This window comes from Sceloporus undulatus, chromosome 3, assembly GCF_019175285.1.
Source record: "Sceloporus undulatus isolate JIND9_A2432 ecotype Alabama chromosome 3, SceUnd_v1.1, whole genome shotgun sequence".
Taxonomy (NCBI): domain Eukaryota; kingdom Metazoa; phylum Chordata; class Lepidosauria; order Squamata; family Phrynosomatidae; genus Sceloporus; species Sceloporus undulatus.
This window is the reverse complement of record NC_056524.1, coordinates 225,521,198-225,541,685: the sequence shown is the minus strand read 5'-3', so window position 1 is coordinate 225,541,685 and position 20,488 is coordinate 225,521,198. Positions and strand designations below refer to the sequence as shown.

The 20,488-nt window shown below is 41.0% G+C and overlaps 1 protein-coding gene and 1 long non-coding RNA gene across 6 annotated transcripts in view; one reads left to right on the top strand and one right to left on the bottom strand.

The window, feature by feature from the left end:
* Positions 1-20,488, bottom strand: part of ST6GAL1 (ST6 beta-galactoside alpha-2,6-sialyltransferase 1) — a 118,914-nt gene that overhangs the window by 64,509 nt on the left and 33,917 nt on the right. The window contains exon 1 of one of the 5 annotated variants that reach the window (XM_042459227.1): positions 13,585-13,608. The exons of the other annotated variants lie outside the window; for them this stretch is intronic. The gene's annotated coding sequence lies outside the window, so the exon portion shown is untranslated. Of the gene's footprint in view, positions 1-13,584; positions 13,609-20,488 lie in introns of those variants that run through there. 5 annotated transcript variants of the gene reach the window in all.
* Positions 10,456-19,131, top strand: LOC121926335. Its single transcript, XR_006103001.1, has 2 exons — positions 10,456-10,633; positions 18,627-19,131. It is a non-coding gene; the product is annotated as an uncharacterized LOC121926335 (long non-coding RNA).

Below are 20,488 nucleotides of genomic sequence, written 5' to 3'. Positions count from 1 at the left end.
GCCCAATTGATCATATATATAATTGTTACCAGTTTGATTTGGTTTATCATTGCAACACAGGCAATGATATCCAATCTGAAGATGCTTTCACTAATAAAATCATCCCAGCGCTTTCTGACTCAGCCATATTAACCAGTTACTAAACAGGTACAGTCCTCCGACATGAAACATTCAGGCACATTCAATCAAACTGTTTTGTGAGAAATTAGCCTGCTATCATCCTTCAGTGTGTTTATCCAACAAAGCCATGTTCATGACTAAACAATCTGTGAGCAATGTTAGTCACAGGAGTAACTGCAGAATGATCATTTCTTTTTGAAGGTAATTTCTGATTATTTGAAGACATTTTTGCTCTACCTTCTCTGAACAGTGATTAGTGCCAAAAGAAAAAAAATGCCAAAATCTAGAATTTAGGGCAGCTATGAGTGGACACGTTAGCATAGCAATGACAGAGGTTTTACCTCTATCTTCATCAGGCCTTATTTCCTCCCCCCCCATCTCTCTCAAGAGACAGCGAGAAGAGAGAGCATTTATTAAAAAATCAATCCATGAGTGCTGAGAAACCCAAAGTTACACCTATATTGCATAGGATCAATTGATATTTTAAATAAATTGGGAATTAAACTAAACTGAATTACACTTTAAAAATTCCTTCGTGGGTTTCTAATTACCGGCAATGTGGAATCGGTTCCTGCTGAACTTCTCTCTCATGTGTTGTTCATGTACATGAATTACTGTATTTGAAATGGTGGAAGAAATGCAGTAATATCTGGGATTCTGATATATATACAACACACTTTGCACTTCAGAAAGTGTTTGTTCTTCTGCTAATTTGCAAGAGTGCTACACATCCCTGTTGACATGGTTTCATGATTGCAGTTTTGTTTTCATTATTGACACAGCTGTACTAAAAATGCTCTAGTATTAATAAGAAAGGATTGTAAAATGGCTGTGGGATTTTATTCTGAAACCTGAGCTGTGGGTAGGGTTGCCTAACAAACAAAGCTACAATGAATAGGATCTGTCATTCCCTTAGATATCTACACTGATCTGAGTTACAGACAATGCCAGATAAAGGGGCACAATGGCATGAGGAGAACATTACCTTCAAACAAATCGAAAGAGCATAATTCTTTAAAGCCCATTATGTTCCTGCATTCAGAGACAAGCATTGACTGCCAGCAATCTCCTTTGGTGTTGCTGTGTGCCTTCAAATCGTTTCCAACTTATGGTGATCCTACTCATGGGGTTTTCATGTAAGAGTTATTAAGAGGAGGTTTCCATTTAATGGACTGTAATATCCAAATCAAATCCAAATCATTATTAATATGCTATTGTTGTTAGTGTTTAACAGCCCTGAGTAGACCTAACTCATCGCAACCCTGTGGATGAGACATCTCAAGACCCTATCCTCCACTAGTCTGTTTAAATCTTGTAGATTCATGCCTGTGACCTCCATATTGAGTCTAGCCTTCTGGCATGTGGGCTTCCTCTTTTGTACTGCATTCTACCTTTCCTAGCATTACTGTTTTTCCAGCCTTCTTTCTCTAATGTTGCCAAGGTTCCATGGAGAGCCAAAAAGGCAAACACATGGGTCCTTGAACAGATCAAGCCTGAAATTCCCTAGCAGCCAAGATGATCAAATTAAGGCTGTTGTACTTTTGTCACATCACGAGAAGGCATGACTTACTGAACAAGACAATAATGCTAGAAAGGTTGAGGTAATAGAAAGAAAGAAGGAGATTCTGTATTGCTTTTAAAGCGCCTTATCCCTGATGGATAGAGGCGCATTTATTTTAAAACTGGGTGTTTGGGTTTTTATTTTCATTTTTGGAAAGCCACTGGATTTTACACATGCAAATCACTCGCATTCCAGGCTCACACCGTATGTGTGTGTATGTGTGTGTGTGTGCACACCACACACACACATTTTTGCAGGCATGCATTCTCTGAAGATGCCAGCCACAGATGCTGGTGAAAACATCAGGAAGAAACTCTTCTAGAACATGGCCACAGAGCCCGAAAAACCCACAAAAAACTTGGATGTTGCCATGAAGCTTTGCTTCACATTGAGAGAACAATTGTTTGAAAAGTGCTCTATAAATTTGCCAAGTAAAATTAGCACAAAGGATCCATACCGATGTGGGATGCCATGTCACATTATTGTACTTAACAGTGCAATTATTGTTGTTATTGATTATAAATTTCACAGTCAGGTTGCAATTCTGTATATTTTAGAGAGAAATCATGTGATTAATCAATCTGAGGCGTGTTACAGACCGCCCCTTAGGGGCGGCCTGTAGGCGCACCTTTCCCCGCCGGATCGGGGCCTCCGTGGCCAGAGCGGCAGCCGCTGAACCCCGATCCGCCGCTTTCCGGGCTGCGGGACAGCGGCAAAAGGCCCCTTCCCTGCAGCCTGGAAAGGGGTGTCTTGGGGCTTCAAGCCCAAGGACACCCCGTGGCGGCGGGGAGAAGGAGGAAAGGGGCTGTTGACCCCTTTCTCCTTTGGTCGCTGGGCGCAGCCGTCTAAAGGCTGCGCCCAGCGGACCAAACCAGGAAGGAGCTCCGAAACGGAGCTCCTTCGGGTCGTGGAAAGGGCGCCCTAGGCGCCCTGCCGCGACCCCACAATACGTCACAACCGCGCCGCCTCGTTTGGAGGCGGCGGGCGTCAATATTGATGGAGGCGGCCATGTGGAACAGCCCCACCATTTGTGCGGCAGAACGCGCGCTAGGGTTAGGGTGGTGTGGAAGCACCGCCCCTCCATACCTTAGTACGCGCTCTGCGCCGTCCTTTCAGCCCGTCTGTAACGGCCTAAGTTTGAAACAACAAACCCTGTGGTGACAGACACTGAAATTAGGAAATGTTGTGTGCCAATGATTAACCACATGGCTCTTGAGAAACATAATAGATGTCTTAAGCCAAAGCAATATGTCAGCAAGGACCTATGTAAAGCTTTGTTGACAGAGAACCAGATCACACAGTTGGCAGAAGAGGGAGCTAACAACAAATGATAAGGTTAGCATTTGATAAAATGTGCCTCTGTGAATAAGGTCTTCATTGTAGGACAAGAGTGTGTGATAAGAGTTTTCAACTGCCATTCATATGGGGAAAAAATCACTGTGAAGGCTAGAGCCAGGGTAAATTCAAGGACTGAGAAGATGAATCATATGAATCACAGTTTCTTTACACTTCTTTCCTAGACGACAAGGCAGCTATAACTAGCATCCTTCCACAGACAAACCTGAGTTCCTTCACAACACCTAGATCAAACTCCCAATAGGGAAAATGCAACTCACTTTCCGATAAATAAACTTACAGCCCTTCCACATTGCAGAAATAAAGCAGTTTGACACCACTTTAACTGCCACTGCACTATTCTGTGGAACCCTAGGATTTATAGTTTGGTGAGCTTTTCAGCCTGGTCTGTCAAAAAGCTCACAGAATCATAGAATCTATGGCTCAGATTCTACAAGTCCCAGGATTCTGTAGGACAGAGTCATGGTAGTTAAAATGGTTTTATTTCTGCAGGGTGGATACATTCTCACACTTCCAGTCCAATTGTCCACTGACTCAAGGGAATTTACCTAAGTGTTGCCTTTCCATGTCCCCACTGGTTAAGATCATCTATTCTAGCTGGGGTTAATAAATTGGATTTAGGCCAGATGAGCAAACTGTGTGGTCCCCTCTGGATATTGCTGAATTGCAGTTTCCAGCAGCCCCAGCTAGCACTGAAAATGGTGTGCTGGGAGCTGCAGTTCAACAGCATCTTCAGGGTGACACAATTCAACTCCTGATTTGACATTAAAAGTTCTGGAATAGCATTTTTAAGAAGTATTTTTTCCAATCCCTTACTGTATTTAATCCTATTGATTTTGAATTATAACACTCATACCTCTGAGCTTCAAAGCTGCACCACACCAACTCATTCACCCTTGGTTTTCTTTGTTGTGATTCTACAACCGGGCAACTGAGACCTCAAAATAGTTGCTAGCAGAGCTTTTGTTCAATGTTGCATGAAAACAAACAGCTGTGAAACAGCTCAGTTTAAGTAAGCATTTCTAGCCACTATATATAAACTAAATCTAAGTAAGAAGGAAGGGGGAGGGGTCATTTCTGTGTCTAAATTTAAATCCCAAAGCTTGTTCTGTGACTTATCATCTTGACAACAATTTATCTATTTTGCTCTTAGTAAAAGAAAATGTTCCATAGATCTGTATAAAATTGAGAAAAGGGGTGGGCAATGAACAGGTGCCAGGAGAGAGGTGACAAACTGTCACAGCTGAATTGCAGCTGCTTAAGAGAAGAGAAGAGAAGCAAAAGAAGTTTCTTCTGAAAAACATCATCCCAGTGCCAAGAACCTAGGAAAAGATAAAACCCATAGATGCCCTGAAACTGTTTGCGGTCAGTTATCTCTACATCTTGTCATCTGACTGTACATGATTTCTTTTGCAAGGAAATGTTTTCAAGTTAGAGTTCAGACCCAATTCAGTAGAACTTACTTGTATAAACACTTCATGAAAATATAGGGCCCTCGGGCAAAACCACCAAACTTTTGCAGCTGCCCCAAGGTGAACTGTCCATCAGCATCAACAATATTTTCTGACAAATCGGAACTGACACTAAGCCAGCATCATTTGGGTATTTGATAAAACCTTTCTCATACTCAGCTGTTTGACAACCTACCTCAAACTCCTTTTCAGAAAAGCTAATAATATCCAGAATTTTTGGACTTTGGTTCTCAGAACCCCCATACCAGCATGACTAATGGCCAATTTACTTGAAGCATTCTGGGAGTTGTAGTCTGAACAAATCACATTTCTAAATTATATTAATATTGTTGTTCTGTTAAATGGAAAACTGCCAGCCTATGAACAAAACAAATCCTGCTAAGTACCTTTTGCCTTAAGGAGCCAGTGTGTTGCAATGGTTTAAATGCTGGACTATGATTCTGGAGACCAAGGTTCAGTTCTTTGCTCAGCCATGAAACCCACTGGGTGACCCTAGGCAAGTTACATGCTCTCAGCCTCAGAGGAAGATAATAGCAAATCTCCCCTGAACAAATCTTGTCAAGAAAACCATATAAGTTTGACTGAGGGTTGCCATAAGCTGGAAATTATTTGTAGACATGCAACCACCACCACCACCTTTTGCCTTAGGAAGGGTTACTCTTCCAATCCATACAGCAGGCACGCACAGCAGGCAGTCATAAAGGCAGTAGAGTAGGATTGAGCAACATTTTTCTTGGTGAAAATTGATGAAGGACACCTAATAGTGATGGGCAGGAATAGGGCTACTTTCTTTTCTGATCACTGTTTATTTCTCTCTTTTTCTCCCTTATAAATCTTGAGAGACAGATGGACAGGCAAAGAGTAGAGTGCTTAGACATAACTGGTACAGAAGAGGTGGGCAAAGCACAGCCCTGGGGTGTTTTTGTGTCCCTATTCCTCCAAACTGCCTTTGTTTTTCAGTGCAAAAGAAAAAAGAAAAGAATAAAAAAGCAAAAATGAATTGTCTTTACAGATAATCTCTGGGAGTAGAAATTCACCTTTAAAATCATTTGCACTATTTAACTTTTTTAAAAAACAAACAAACAGGGTTTCAAAACTAAAGTAGACTTCTGGATGCTATTGTTTTTTTAAAAAAATATTTTCAGTTTTTTAGATGTCTCTTTGCTCCTGCAAGGGACACAAAGAAAAGCACTGTTGGATTTGGTAAAAAATAAAAAAGCAATAACACGATGATCCCTCTTGTTATTTATATGGGGTGGCCAGAGGTTTTTTCCTTTTTAACTTTTTTAAAAAGGTCTTGCACTGAAGAATACTGCAAAACTATTGCTTCTTTCTTCCAATACAAAATAATAATCTGAGAGCAACATGATTCAGGAACTGTGGGTGACTGATAGCACTTCCTGGGTGTGCCTAAACCATTGTGTCACTCAGCCAGTTCAAGAGGTATGAGCTGTCAACCATACTTCCTAGACTGTATCATTCTTGACTATATTTTCTGTACTGGATGGAACCAAGCAACGGGGTCCTGTGCTGCTTTGCATGTTTACATGTTACAAAAAAACCCCTCCTTTATACATGAATAAGAGCTAACACTCCACCTGAAGAACAGGGTTTAATTCCCTGTTTGGCCATGAAACCCGCTGGATGACCTTGAGCAAGCCACAAGCTCTCAGCCTCAGGGGAAAAGCAATGAGAGATCTCCTCTGAACAAATCTTGCCAAGAAAACCCCATTATAGATTTGCTTTAGGCTCACCATCAGCTGGAAATGACTAAGGGGCTGTAGAGACTACCCCTAAGGGGTGGCCCATTTTAGCGCCAGATTGAGGCTGTGGCAACTGCATGCCGTGGCCCTGATCTGGCCTTTCCATGGTGCAAAAAGGAGCTCCTTTCTGCAGTGCAGACTTTTCTGCGCTCTTTCAGTGCTGCATAATCTGGACGCAGAACCAGAGGAGCGCCATTACGGACCCTGCCATGTGGTGTGGCGTGCAGCATCACGCCAGCATGGGGACAGAGCCGAGGTGTGCAATCGCCGCGATTCTAAGCGGCCCCCACTCCTCCTCCCAGCTTGGGAGGACTCCTAGGCCGGCTCCCAAGCCAGGAGGAGGAAAGGGTTTGAAAATGTAGGACTTTTTTTTAATTTCCTAGCCAGGAAATTAAAAAAAAAAGTCCTACATTTTCAAATATGGTCCTACATTTGTCCCGGTTTGGAGGTCCTCAATTATGGCAACCCTAACTACAGGGCATGCAGTTGACTTCTTCTAATGTAGAGGCTGAACTGTGCTTGCTTTTACAAGTACAGCAACACCCTTTGCCCAGGAGCCTGCTCTCTCTTAAAAAGTGACGACACTCTCTTCAAACAAAAAAGGGGAAGTTTTCAATTATAGTTCATTGAACAACAAGACCATGTTATGGTAACATGAAGCACTGCCTAGAATTCTATAATTCTACTGATGTCAAAGAATGACGAATGAATATCCTGGTTGAGGTCTATATAAAGCAATACCTTTTTTTCCTGCCAATTGCCAGTTTTGATGGCTGCTCCTGTACCAGGACTAATCTTCAGTGAGGAGAAAAGTCAAAATAACAACATTTTTTTTAAAAAAAATAATTTAAATACATCACATTTTGCCAAATTTTCACTTTAATCACATCAAACTATGTTAACACATTCTGTGCATATGATATTGTAATTTAAAGATAATTTTAATTTTGCCAGTTGTTTATGTCACAACTATTGCCATTAGATTCAGTGATGTATGAAATTACGATTTATGAGTAAATTAGTACAAAAAACATTACTAAGGATACTATATGTATGTAGTATGGGAGCTTGTAGCACTTACTCTGCCTACAATTGATGTAAGGTAACAGCATTTAGCAATACTAGCTACCTCCCTGGGGAACTGAAGTGAGAGCAATAGAGCCCAGCTATCCTATTCTGTGCAGAAATATCATTGTCAAGGTGTGTGTGTGTGTGTGTGTGTGTGACACTATGAGTTAACGCACCAGGTGACACCAACCCTAGTGACACCACTGGTCAGAAAGAAACCACATATACCTTGCCCAGAGCAGATCACCAAACAACAGTCCATTCAAGGGCAACAACTTACATATGGACATCTGTATTTGTATACCCAAGCAAATCACCACCTTTTCTCCTCCTAAGCAAACTGCTAAGACGGGGGGGGGGGGGGATGCCACACCATTCCACTCAGCCCACTAGGCAGGAGGCATAGACGTTCAATTCTCACTGCAGAAACTATCATTTTGTCATCGTTCGGCCTCTGAGGAAGAGAGAAGGCTGGCTCAGTACCATCAGGGGCTAGCCTGAAGAAGGAGGCTCCTCCCTCCCTAACTGTCATCTTTCGGCCTCTGAGGGAGAGAGTAGGCTGGCCCAGTTCCATCAGGGGCTAGCCTGAAGAAGAAGAGCCCTCCCTCCGGTCCATCTGCCTTGGTCCAGGCCTCAGAGGGAGAGAAGAATGCTGGACCTGATTCCCTCCCCCCACCATTCCCTTCTCCTTTTGTGTCGTGTCTTTTAGATTGTAAGCCTGTGGGCAGGGAACTGTCTGTTATCCCCTCTATTGTAAACCGCTTGGATTCCCAGTGATTGGGCGGTATATAAATAAAACCTATTATTATTATTATTATTACTACTACTCATCAGAACAACTGCATTTTCTGTATTTGTATTTGTACCAGTGTGGAACAAACAAAACTTTTATTTGCTTTCTCTCTTTTTTTTTCTTAGCAAGGGAGAGGATTATGTACACAAAAAATTGCAACAGGGAGCTCATGGAGCAAATTCCTCTGTTGAGTCTGGCAGCAACAATGACCTTAAATGCAAAAGTTTGTGAAGAACAGCAAACCTCCCACCTCTTTAATTAAAGAAAAGAAAAGGAATCAAAATAAAGTTTTCAAAAAAAAAATCACAAAATGGTGCATGCATAGGGTGGAAATGGTATATTATTCATCATTATCAGGGTACCACAGCCACAGTCCCAGAACTGTAGAAGTGGTATATATACATCCCTGCATTTTATATACTAAACGTTTAGGAGGATGGGGAAGGAAACTAGCATCACCTGTAAGACAAATTGGCTTCTTTTAGCGTGAGCATTCATGGATTTCAATCCACTTCCTTAGATGCACAACTCACAAATGGCTAGATGGCAAAAGAGTAATCCCATTTACTTATGTTTAGAATATGCTAATCAAAACTATGGGACTTAATTTAGTCACATCTAATTTACCATTGATTCCAGTAGGACTGGTCAAACATACATTTTATTTCTCAGACAACCACTTGAACATCCTAAAATAATGCTCTTTGCTTCATTGGGAGTTTGGGCAGGAGAGAGTTAATGTCACCAGAATGATGGCAGTTATACTATAGTGCCCTAGGAAAGTTGGAAGACACACTGGATTTTGTTTTTAGGAAAACTACTGGGGATGTGTTAGACCCAGGAACTGGTAGCCAGTTTTGTTAAGTGTTGTGGACAGGGTAGATCTAGACACACACAGCTAACAGGGACGTAATCCTAGTGTTTGTGTGGGAGACAAAGGTACCAGACAGAAGACTGAGGACTGGTATAAATGGGTACTTTGTAGCGTGTCAGCAGCAATTTTAGGGTTTGGGAGTGCGTAGCAACCGCACGCTCCCGAACCCTAATATGTATGGGTGGCACCATCTTGATGCAGTGCTGTCCATATGGCGCGCGTCCATGACGTGTCTTGTGCGGCATGCCCAAACGGTGTAGCGCACAAAACACGTCACCGTGATGCCCCAGGGTACAAATGGTGCCTTGGTGGCGTTGCAGCGGACCATTGTCGTGGCCATGCAGTTGTCGCAGCAACGATCCGGAGGAGAAAGGGACAGCCTCTGGCCACCCTTTCTTCTAATCTATATCGGGCCAGAGTGAGACTAAAGCTGTATCTGCACTGCAGAAATAATGCAATTTGACACCACTTTAACGGCAATGGCTCAGTGTTATGGATTTATGGGATCTGTAGTTTTGTGAGACATTTAGCCTTCTCTGCTAGACAACTCTGGTGCCACTGCAAACTAAAAATCCCAGGACTCTATAGGATGGAGCCATGATAGTTAAAGCGGTATCAAACTGCATTCATTCTTCACTGTGGCAGTAGCCTCATAGATACAAATAAATGAGTTTGGATTGCATATTGCAGGGTGGGAATCATGGTGGGTCCTAGGGCTAATTTTCTGCCAAAAAAACCCTCCCCCCCAAAAAAGGAAACAAAAACTCTGGAAGTAGCCAGAAGTCAATTTACAGTTTTGCAAACTTGATGTTTCTGTAGTTCATGATGGCTATCAGGATTGGCAGTTCTTCATTTACCTTTCCCCTTCCAGTGAAGTCATGGGAGTGTAGATGGGCTGAATCCTATAAACGCACCCTTGAGAGACACTGGAGAGCTTGTAATTCTACTCTATCAGCACTTGATGTAAGGTAGTAGCATTTAGCAATACTAGCTACCTCCCTGGGGAACTGATGTGAAAAACAATAGATCCCAGCTATCCTATTCTATGCAGAAATATCATTGTCTCTGCAGAAAATGCAGTTTCCTCCATACACAGAGTAAGGTAGTGTCTGCATGGGCAAGTACTTTTTTAAACATGTTGTGCCCCATTTAGAACCTTGAGGAGAAGGAGGAAAGAAGTAAATTTTATATTTATTATTATTATTATTATTATTATTATTATTATTATTATTATTACTACTACTACTACTACTACTACCCTATCCTGGCCCTAGAGAGGTCCCAAACTCCCCCCATTACATGGGCCCCCTTATACTGGTCAAAGACCGAATAAATTTTATTACATTACATGGGCCCCTCTGTTCTGCTGTTTGCATGCATATCCTGCTGTGCTGCCTGGTGTGCTGGCAGTGAGTCATTCAATCTGAGGTCAGAACATATTGCTTTATCACTCGGCTGGGTACCTCATTTTGACCTTAGAGCAAGCGACTCACTGCCGCCATGGCTGTGCCGAGGAGTACAGCAGGACAGTGTTTGAACAAGTGCCCAGCAATGGAATGGAAGGCTTCAGATCTTCTGGGAAGATCCAAAACAACTAGTGACTTTTTAAAATCCATTACAAGAAAAGTATGTCCTGAGTTTGTTGCTGAACAGGCCAGATATCATCTGGACTATTCACACTAGACCAGGTGATTGGGCCGTATATCATCCAGAGTTCTCACCAAGAAGATGGGAGGAAGCAGTTTTATTTGGCCAATGCAGAAAGGGCCTCTGTTCCATCTGTGTAGATTCTTGCCAGTCCAGGATTCTCTTTGTCAGGGTTTCCTGGCACTTGCGGGGGGGGGGGTGTTTTTCTTACCTTTATTTTTATAATTTTAAAATATTCTTTCCATTTCTAGTGCAAAAAGACTTGCTGGACACCAGCAAATTCTAAAGGTCATTGCACTGTGCATTATCACAGGTCTTATCAGAATACAGATAAACAAAGAGATGTCTGTTAGAACAGGAGACAGAAATGAACAGAGTATAGTAAGTGAAGGCAAAACAACACAGGTATAATAAGTGATTTAAACGGTCATCATAAGAAGCACTGAAAAACAGGAAAAAGCCATAGTAAAGGTGGAGCTTTATAAAGATGATGTCTGAACAGCTCTTAGCCAAGTTAGTTTCACTGTTCTAAGAGAAACAAGAGATACATAGGCAAATGTATTACAGAGTAGGCCCTTGCGCACAGGAGTGACTATTTCCTAGGCAACACTAAATCCTTTGGAAATAAAATAGGAGACATAACTAACCAAGCTTACAGAAAGGTCAAACCAACACCAGCAAGCATATGCATTAATGGCTTTCAGGTACATGTTCTACTTGAATTCAGGTTAGTTTACCTATGAGTCTCGTGAACTTTTGTGTAGCTTTGCATGAATCTACGGTTCTTCAGAAAGTTACTAATGGAATTAATAAACTAAAACTGAGAATAGTTGTCGATCCTATAATGCTTTTATATAGGGGATGGAGAATTGGTGGCCCTGTAAAACTCCCAATGTGTTGCACTTTTAACAGAGTGATGGGAATTGATGGGAAATACAGTCTAACAACAGCTGGAAGGTCACACAAGTTCCTGTATAAACTCAACTATAAGTCAACTTCATGTATAAGCCAAGGGCAGATTTTGGGGCCAAAATCAGGGATCTTGATACAACCCATGGATAAGTTGAGGATAAACTTTGGGGCATGAAATAAAGGATTTAAAGGACGAAGCAAAGGAAAAAGATTCCAAAAAACTTACAAAATTCCATCAGGCATAACTATTTTTGTTCACACTAAAGTTGGGAGAGTAGAGGGAGGTTAATGCTTCCATGACAGATTATATTATTGCCTTTCACAGAGGATGGTCCCTTTATTTATATATGAATTAAAGTACAGTAACTTTGACCTAAGTCAACTCTGTTTTTGAGGGCCAATTTTTTAAACTAAACTAATACATGAGTATATACAGTATATACAGTAGAGTATATATAGTAAGTCCTGCTATAGTAGTACAACAAAACCTGGAATACTTCCTATAATTATGGTCTCCTCACCTCAAAACAAAATTTCAGACTTGGAAAAGGTGCAGAAAGGGGCAACCGATATGATCAGAAATCTGTACCAACTTTCCTATAAAGAAAAGGTTACAGCCTTTTTAGCTTAGGAAGAAGGGTAATAAAGGAAGAAATATATGTATAAAATTAGGGAAAGCGTATTAAAAAACAGGATAAGAAGGGCACACAGGGCTATACATTCTGTGGGATTCAACCAGCAGAGATGTAAGCAGCAACCCCACATTTCATTCATTTCCCACCTGAAAATAGTTTTTGGGCAAACAAAAAAATGACTGGCACAAAATGAATGGATTTTGTCATCAGAGTATTGGACTTTAGTTGTTTGAGCCAACATAAATAACATAATGGGATCATAACAAAAATGTCCTGTGCCAATTTTGTGTTTGTTTGTTGTTGTTGCTTTTATAAAACATTATGCAGTAAAAGAGCAGTGACATGCCTGTGTCTCAGTACACTAGCCCCATCTGGAGTGATCCCCCCCCCCCAAGATCTGGGTGTTCTGGTGGTACACCTTTTCATGAATACTTTTTTTGGACATGTTATGTTTTTGCTTCCCACAGTATTGTGGAGTTGTCTTTGGGGGTCAGAAAATACTCCATGCCTCACATAGGGCAATTTTTTTCTGTTTTAGTGCATGAGGGTTAATCCCAAGCAGATGGATGCAAGATTGCAGCCTTGGCAGTTTAAAACAATCACTATAAAGATCTTTTACAGATAACAACCTACTGTGATCCAAATGAGAGCTGAGAAAATGTTATGTTCTGGAATAACAGATTCACCAATAAATACTTGTTTTTCACCTAATATAAGATGATTAATAGTCCTTAAAATCCCATTATGTTGGAATGGTTGATCTCACCCCTCCTTTTTTTAAAAAAAAAAAGACCGAGAAAATTCAGTACATGCTACACTCCCAAAAATATATACCTTGGTCACAGTGATTATTCTCCAGTCATCCTTATTGAAATTCAACTGATGCATTAGAGTCAGATTCTCCAATGCCAAGGTAGCTGCTTACAAGGCATTAGGCCAAGACACAATCTCCTCCATGGTAAAAACATTGACATTAAATCCAATATTCATCTCTTCAGCTACAAATTGATTAAAATCAGATACTGTGTACTCCATAAAACTATGGTGCAGCTGTTTCACAAAAGTAGAAATATTTACATTAAAAAACACCCATCGTTTAATAAGGCACCTCAAAAAATAAAGGAATTGTTTATGCCTTCCTCATCCTTGCCACCCTGTTTTCAAATTATGTCATTATAAATTTACTGAAATCAGAGTAAATAATTTCAAATTACTTTTTAAAAATCCAGATTGTAAATAACACATAAAATCCATAGGAAAGAACATTCCATATGATCTACTGGATGAAATTACTTATTTGTAGATTTCATAACTATGTGTAAACAACAGTTTCAAAGAAACAGTTTTCATCAAGAGTACTCCAGGAATCTTGGTTAAACTTACCTCCCCCATTTACTGAAATCTTGGCAGTGTAGTGGTGGGCAAAGTGTGACTCTGGGGCCATATGTGGCTTCCAAGGCTTTTTGTGGTCCTCAACCCTTCCAGACTCCACAGATTACCCTTTTTATGCCACCACCACCCCCTTATGAACTGCAGGACACTATATGAATGTATTTGGCACTAAGCAGGAAAGTTAAGACAGCAGGCAGGAAGAGAAACTCAATGACACAGAGGGAAGCCACAATTTAGGGAACAGTTACTAGGAAGTGATTTGGCAGTAAAAAGCTGGAGGGACAGAGGCTGGCTACAAACTTGTTTAAATAAAGTACTCTGTGTGTGTGTGTGTGTGTGTGTGTGTGTGTGTGTGTGTGTGTGTGTCTTTCTCCTTTTTCATTCCCAGTGGTGACCAAACCTATATGAAACAGGCTCCCCCCCTCTGTTTAATTTTTTTTTAATCCATTGTTGTAGTTATTTTGCATATTTGGCAATCTGTGCAGTCCCCGAAAGGTTGCAGGAGCAGAAAACTGCCCCCCCAAACCTGCTACAGTTGCCCACCCTGGTAAAAATACTTCTCCAGTGGCTAGTATTTAGTGTCTGGGTTATTTTAATGCATGCACTGGCCAAGATCCTGTTTATAGTCTGAGTGGTATAAAATTACACAAACACAGCTAAGCTGGATTATGCCACTGGGCAACCAATTGTGCCATGGGAGGTACAGCCATCTGCCCTCCTGTTCTGCAACAGCTGCTGGAAGCTGGCATCCACTACTAAGGATGACACTTAAGGAACTTGCTAGGCAGCGCTCCTAGACTTCACAAGGATTTATGTCAAAATCATGCACAATTCTAAACAAGATATCAACTCATTTGAAGAAGGTGCTTCCACTTACATAACATCATTTATGCCCAAATTAAACCATAAAAGTTTCTGGCTGTTAAGGACAAAGATCCCTAAATGATGCAAATCAGCATACAGATAGGGTTATCAGGTGAAAAAAGGGACAGGGCTTTGGTCCTTCTAACAGTGGTGTAGAAAAAGAAATTTCATGTAAGCAAACACCTGCTGAAATTTCTACACAACCATTAAAGGGACAGAAGCCCAGTTCCTTGTGTAGTGGTTTGAGTGTTGGACTATGACTCTGGAGACCAAGATTCGATTCCATGCTCAGGCCTGAAATCCACTGGGTGACCTTGGGCAAGTCATATGCTCTCAGGGGAAGGCAATGGCAAACCTCCTCTGAACATATCTTGCCAAGGAAACCCCTTAGGATCGACATAACTCAGAAACAAACTGAAGGCACACAACAAACATCAGCCCTAGCATTCATACATTAACAAGTGAATCCAAGCTAGATGAACCTGGACTGATGATCTATACTTTATAGAAAATAAAATCTATTTTTCTTTTTTCTTTTTTTAAAACACTTGAGGAAGTGAACATTCCCTCTGGATTTAAACACTGCTCTGGAGTTCACATCACTTGCAAATTTCATACCAACCAACTGGTGAAGTGAATTCTTGATGTGCAGTCAAAGGCAGGTATGCATGTGGAATATTCTGGCCCCGGAGTTGCCCTGATATCTTCTCATTATCTGAGGCCCTCTGTAGCGATGTCGGGCAGCTGTTTGCACATGTGTCCTCCTGTGCTGTCTGCTGCTGTGACTGACAGAAGTTGCTCCTCTGAGGGCAAGAACAAGGCACCTAGTGACTCATGACAGCAGTGCACAGCACAATAGGACACATGTGCAAACAACTGCCTGGCATCACTATGGAGAATTCTGGATTTTCCTAGAAGATTTGAGCAAAAGGAAATAATTTTAAACCATTGTAATGGGTAAACCAGCATGGCATAGTGGTTTGGGTATTGGATTACAACTCGAGATGAGAGTTCAATCCCCAGCTCAATCATGAAACCCACTGGGTAACCTTGGCCAAGTTACACTTTTTCAGCCTCAGGGGAAAATCCCCTTTAAACAAATCTTGCTAAGAACCCCCCATGATAGGTTCGTTTTAGAGTTGCCATAAGTCAGAAATTATTCGAAGGCACACAACAACAACAACAACTACAGTGGTTCAGTGCACCCATGTCATATGCGGGCACACTATACGCGGCTTTCAGCTTACACTGAAATCCGTGCAACAAAGAGGAAATGATGAACACACACATGGGGCGCGCACTATGCCCCATTAGTTTCAATGAGGCTAGGGTTGCCGTAATTCTCTACAATAAACCAGGGCAAAATGTAGGATAAAATTTAGCCCAAAATGTAGGACATTTAAGAAAATGGAGGACCTACATTTTGGGCTAAATTTTATCCTACAATTGTCCTATTTTTTGGTCTAAATTTTATCATACATTTTGTCCTGGTTTATAGTAGAGAATTATGGCAACCCTAAATGGGGCTCAAGCACATGTGGAACTTGTCTTATGCGGCGGGGTCCAGAACAGATCCCTTGTGTAAGGCAAGGGCACACTGTACTGTATATCTTAGGTTCAGTGCTGTACTGGCTGAATCTTGTCCAGACAGTTTGTACCACTACCAGGGATTGGGCCCGCTACTGTCTAGACTGATTGCCATGAAGAAGTGGGAGGATATGTTGTTTGGCCCTTGCAGTCAGGGCCTAAGTCACTAAAAACAGCTAAGCAGGAACGGAGAATATATTCTAGCTATCACCACTTCTTAAGACAATTACAGTCTATGGTTGCAAGGGGCTGGAGTTGAGCTGGTGGGGACACAGAATTTGTACTAAATTTCCAGAAGGTCTGTGCAGAAAAACATAGAAAGAGAGGTTACAAATGAATATTACCCTACATTTCAACCAGGGGTGCCTGGCAGAAGAAGGGAAAGGAGTGAATCTACAAAATTTTACAGCCACTCTTCCTGCAACTGCCTCAGGTTGAACAGGAGCTTTGCCACTGTTGTACACTATTCATTGTTAAAACAAGATACCTCAAACTGTGTAGGCAATTTTCTATGGCTATTTCACAACAGCTAATATAAAAAGTTATTTCTCTTTAATTCTGAATTTATCCTCAACTGGTCCAAGAAACAGTGGCTCCACTGCTTTTGTGCTGACTTACTGAGGTGCAGACTGAATGTAACAGTCTAATTTTTGTGGCCTTTCTGCTAACATGGGTATCTCTTCTCAAACTGTAAAAACACTGCATCTAAGAAGCCTACCTTCCTTTTTGTTTAGTCTTCCTGTTCACTTTCTTAAAGAAATGCAGACTGTCAATTAAACTGTTTGTGTTTTCTCTCCCTTCACCTACTACAGTGGAGATTAAATAGCTTTTATTACACCTTGCTTTGAGGGATTGGTTCTCAGACTTTGATCTTCCTCCTGTTTTATACTTCAGCTCCCAAAAGCCTTCACCAGCATAGCCAAAGATGACGGATTATGGAAGCTGAAGTACCAGATATCTAGAGGACCAAAAGCTGAGAATTCTACCACAATGGAATGACAAGGATAAAAGACTTGACTATGTAACTTTTTTCTGAGATGAAACACTTCTCCTCATCATATTTATTAATCTTAAAAAAAACATATAAACAAAACAACCATGAAAAAACAAACACTGCATACATACTTAAATAATTTGTCTCTCTAAACAAAATCAAGAATACAATAAACATATTAAACACAATAAAATAATAACATTTTTTAAAAAAACCTTCCATCTCAAAGTTGATTTTAAATAGCAATAGCGATCGCAAGTACAGTGGACCCTTGGCACTCCCTAAGCGGTTTATAATGTGTGTAAGCTAACTGCCCCCAACAATCTGGGTACTCATTTTAGCGACCTTGGAAGGATGCAAGCCTGAGTCAAGCTTGAGCCCTTGGCTGGTATTGAACTTGTAACCTTGTGATTTGTGAGTGAGTGGCTGCAGTACAGGCATTTAACCACTGCGCCACCAGGGCTCCTAAATATCTTTTTTGAATTATCTCTCATTGTTCTTTCTACTATATTATATGTTCTGTACAACTATTTCTGTTATTTTATACAAGATTATGTTATTCTTTCTCTACTGGGGCCAAACACTTTTGTATGCCACTGTTGTGTATCTTCAAGTTGCTTCCGACTTATGGTGGGTCTAAGGCAGCCCTATCACATTTTTTAAAAAATAAGGTTTGTTCAGAGGGGATTTACCTCTGCCTACATCTGAGGCTGAGAGAGTGTGACTTGCCCAAGTCACCCATTGGGTTTTCAGGGCTCAATAGGGATTCAAATACTGGTCTCCAGAATCATAGCCCAACACTCAGGGCACTAAACCATGCTGTGCTATGTATTTCAGAATAAAAAGGAGGGGGGGAATAAAAGAAGGAATGTAGCAGCACCTTTAAGACTAACTGGTTTTTATTTTAGCATTAACTTTTGTGGCTATAAACACACTCCTTCAAATACATAGATGCAAAACAAACATATCTACTGAGGTACACACAAATGCAGGATACTGTGTGAGGAAGGGAAGCTCCCTGTTTTGGCTAATACACTCATAAAATCCATCTGGGTACAGAATAGGCAATAACTGATTTAAATACCCTTCTAGGAGAAAGGTGGAGTAATACACACACACATGTACATATCAATCTACCTACCTACCTACCTATCTATATATGCATGCAAAGACAGGCCTACTACAGTTCTGTTTTCAAGTTACTGGAAATTTCATTACTGGATATTCCATTAGACTGTGAAAATGAGCACTTCTTCCATGTTTTATGAAGATAGTTCAACGAGATGTTGAATACTTTGACACGATATAGATATTCTCTTTCCTCCAAGAATAATACATATTCAGTTTTCACAATACAGCAGGAAATCTCATCCTGGCTTGCAAGCAATTTCCAACTCATGCATGTCCTAGCAACTTCCCACATACTATTCAATTTTTTTTGCAAAAGAACCATAAGGTCATAGTGATATTTATTTATTTTAAGTTAGCTGAAGTTCTTGAATGTCTGCAATTGGTTGATTTCAAAGAATGTGTGAGGAGAATGCCATCCTGTTTTAGTAAACAAGATTTTTCATTTTTCTCTGTCCAGTTCTCTTCAAGAGACAGAAGAAAACACCTCATAAAGCAAAGAAACAGTTACTAAGTGCTGATGATAATAGAAAATAGAGTCTGGAAGATAAGCACATTTTGAAAAAAGAGAAATCAGATGGGAATTGTATACCTGCTGCTGTCATCAACTGTGTTGTTATTAACTGCCTTTGAGTAGTCTTCGATCCATGGTGACCCTGTGAATGAGGGACCTCTAAGTCACCCTATCCTCAACTGGCCTCCTCATCTCCTACAGATTCATGACTGTGCCTTCTCTGATTGAATCTATCCATCTGGTATATGGTCTTCCTCTTTTCCCATTGTCCTCACCTTTACCAAGCATTATGAAAAAATGCATGATACATGTAATGAAGAATCATATGAAGATCAAACCCAAATTCTAAAACGTGAGGTGGAAGCTGCAATAAGAGTAATTGGGAAGATTAAATCACCAGAAACAAATAATATCCCAATTGAGCTGCTACAATTAAAACATATAGAATCAATTCTGGTATTATATAGTTTTTTGTGGGTTTTTCGGGCTATGTGGCTATGTTCTAGCAAAGTTTCTTTCTGACGTTTCGCCAGCATCTGTGGCTGGTATCTTCAGAGAAATTCTAGTATTAACTAAAGTAAGCTAATAAAGATGGAAAAGAATGCTGGCCAACATACTGGAAATGTTCAATATACAGTGGTACCTCGGGATACGAAATTTCCGGGATACGAAAAAGTTGGATTGGCAAAAACTGTTTCGGGTTACGAAATTATTTCGGGTTACGAAATTCATTTCGGCGCGAAATTCAAATGCTATAGGCTTCCAGCACTAACGGAAAGCTATTTCGGGTTACGAAATTTTCGCGTTACGAAGGGAATGGCGGAACGAATTAATTTCGTAACCCGAGGCACCACTGTACATCCCCATCCATTAAAAAAAAAAAGACATAGAAAACTCCAGCAATTATAGAGTGTTAGAATACAGTCTTGCCTTATTCCCATGCCAACTGGAAACCATTCTGTTTCTCTTTATTCTGTTCTAACTGTATCCTCCTGTCCTGAGTACTGTACAGGACTACCAAATATTGTGGCACAGCAATTTCTTTTAAGAGTGATCCATAATTTCTAGTGATCGATACAATCAAATGCTTTGGTATAGTCCAGAAAGGACAAGCTGATTCTCTTTTGAAATTTCTTAGTATGTTCCAATATCCAGCTTGTTTGCTATACGAATCCTAGTACTTCCTTTCCTGAAACCAGCTTGAAGATCTGACACTTCTCTCTCCATATATGCTAAAAATCTTTATTGTACAGTTGGCCCTCACCTTACGTGGGGGATCCGTTCCGGACCCCCCCCCCCCCCCCTAAAAGGCGAATTCTGCCTATGGTCAAACCCCACTGGAAACAATGGGGTTTGTGCATGGTGGTGCGGCGGTGCATGGGGCACCACGGGCGCATGCGCCCATTCAATTGAATGGGACACGCCGCCCCTTGCGCCCCGCATGCTCCCTGCAGCTTGAGTGCATATGCTCAAGACCGCGTAAAGCGCATCCGTTTATAACGCGGCCGCACTGTAGAACTTACAGCATCACCTTGCTTGCATGTGAGTTTAGTACAATGGTACTGTGATTACTGCAGTTTATTCCCATGAATCTCTCTGTAGTTTTTGATACCATCCACTGTGGTATCCTTTTCAACAGACTATCATTGCTATGGACTGAACATGCAGTGTTTCCATTCTTGAGCTGGAGCACTGGTTTCAGAAGGTGAGGATTAACGTATAGCACTATGGTATCTATGCTTTGGGGTTTCCTCTGGGTTCCATTCTTTTTCCAGCTCTTATGTAAGAATGCCAAGTGAGGTCAAGAA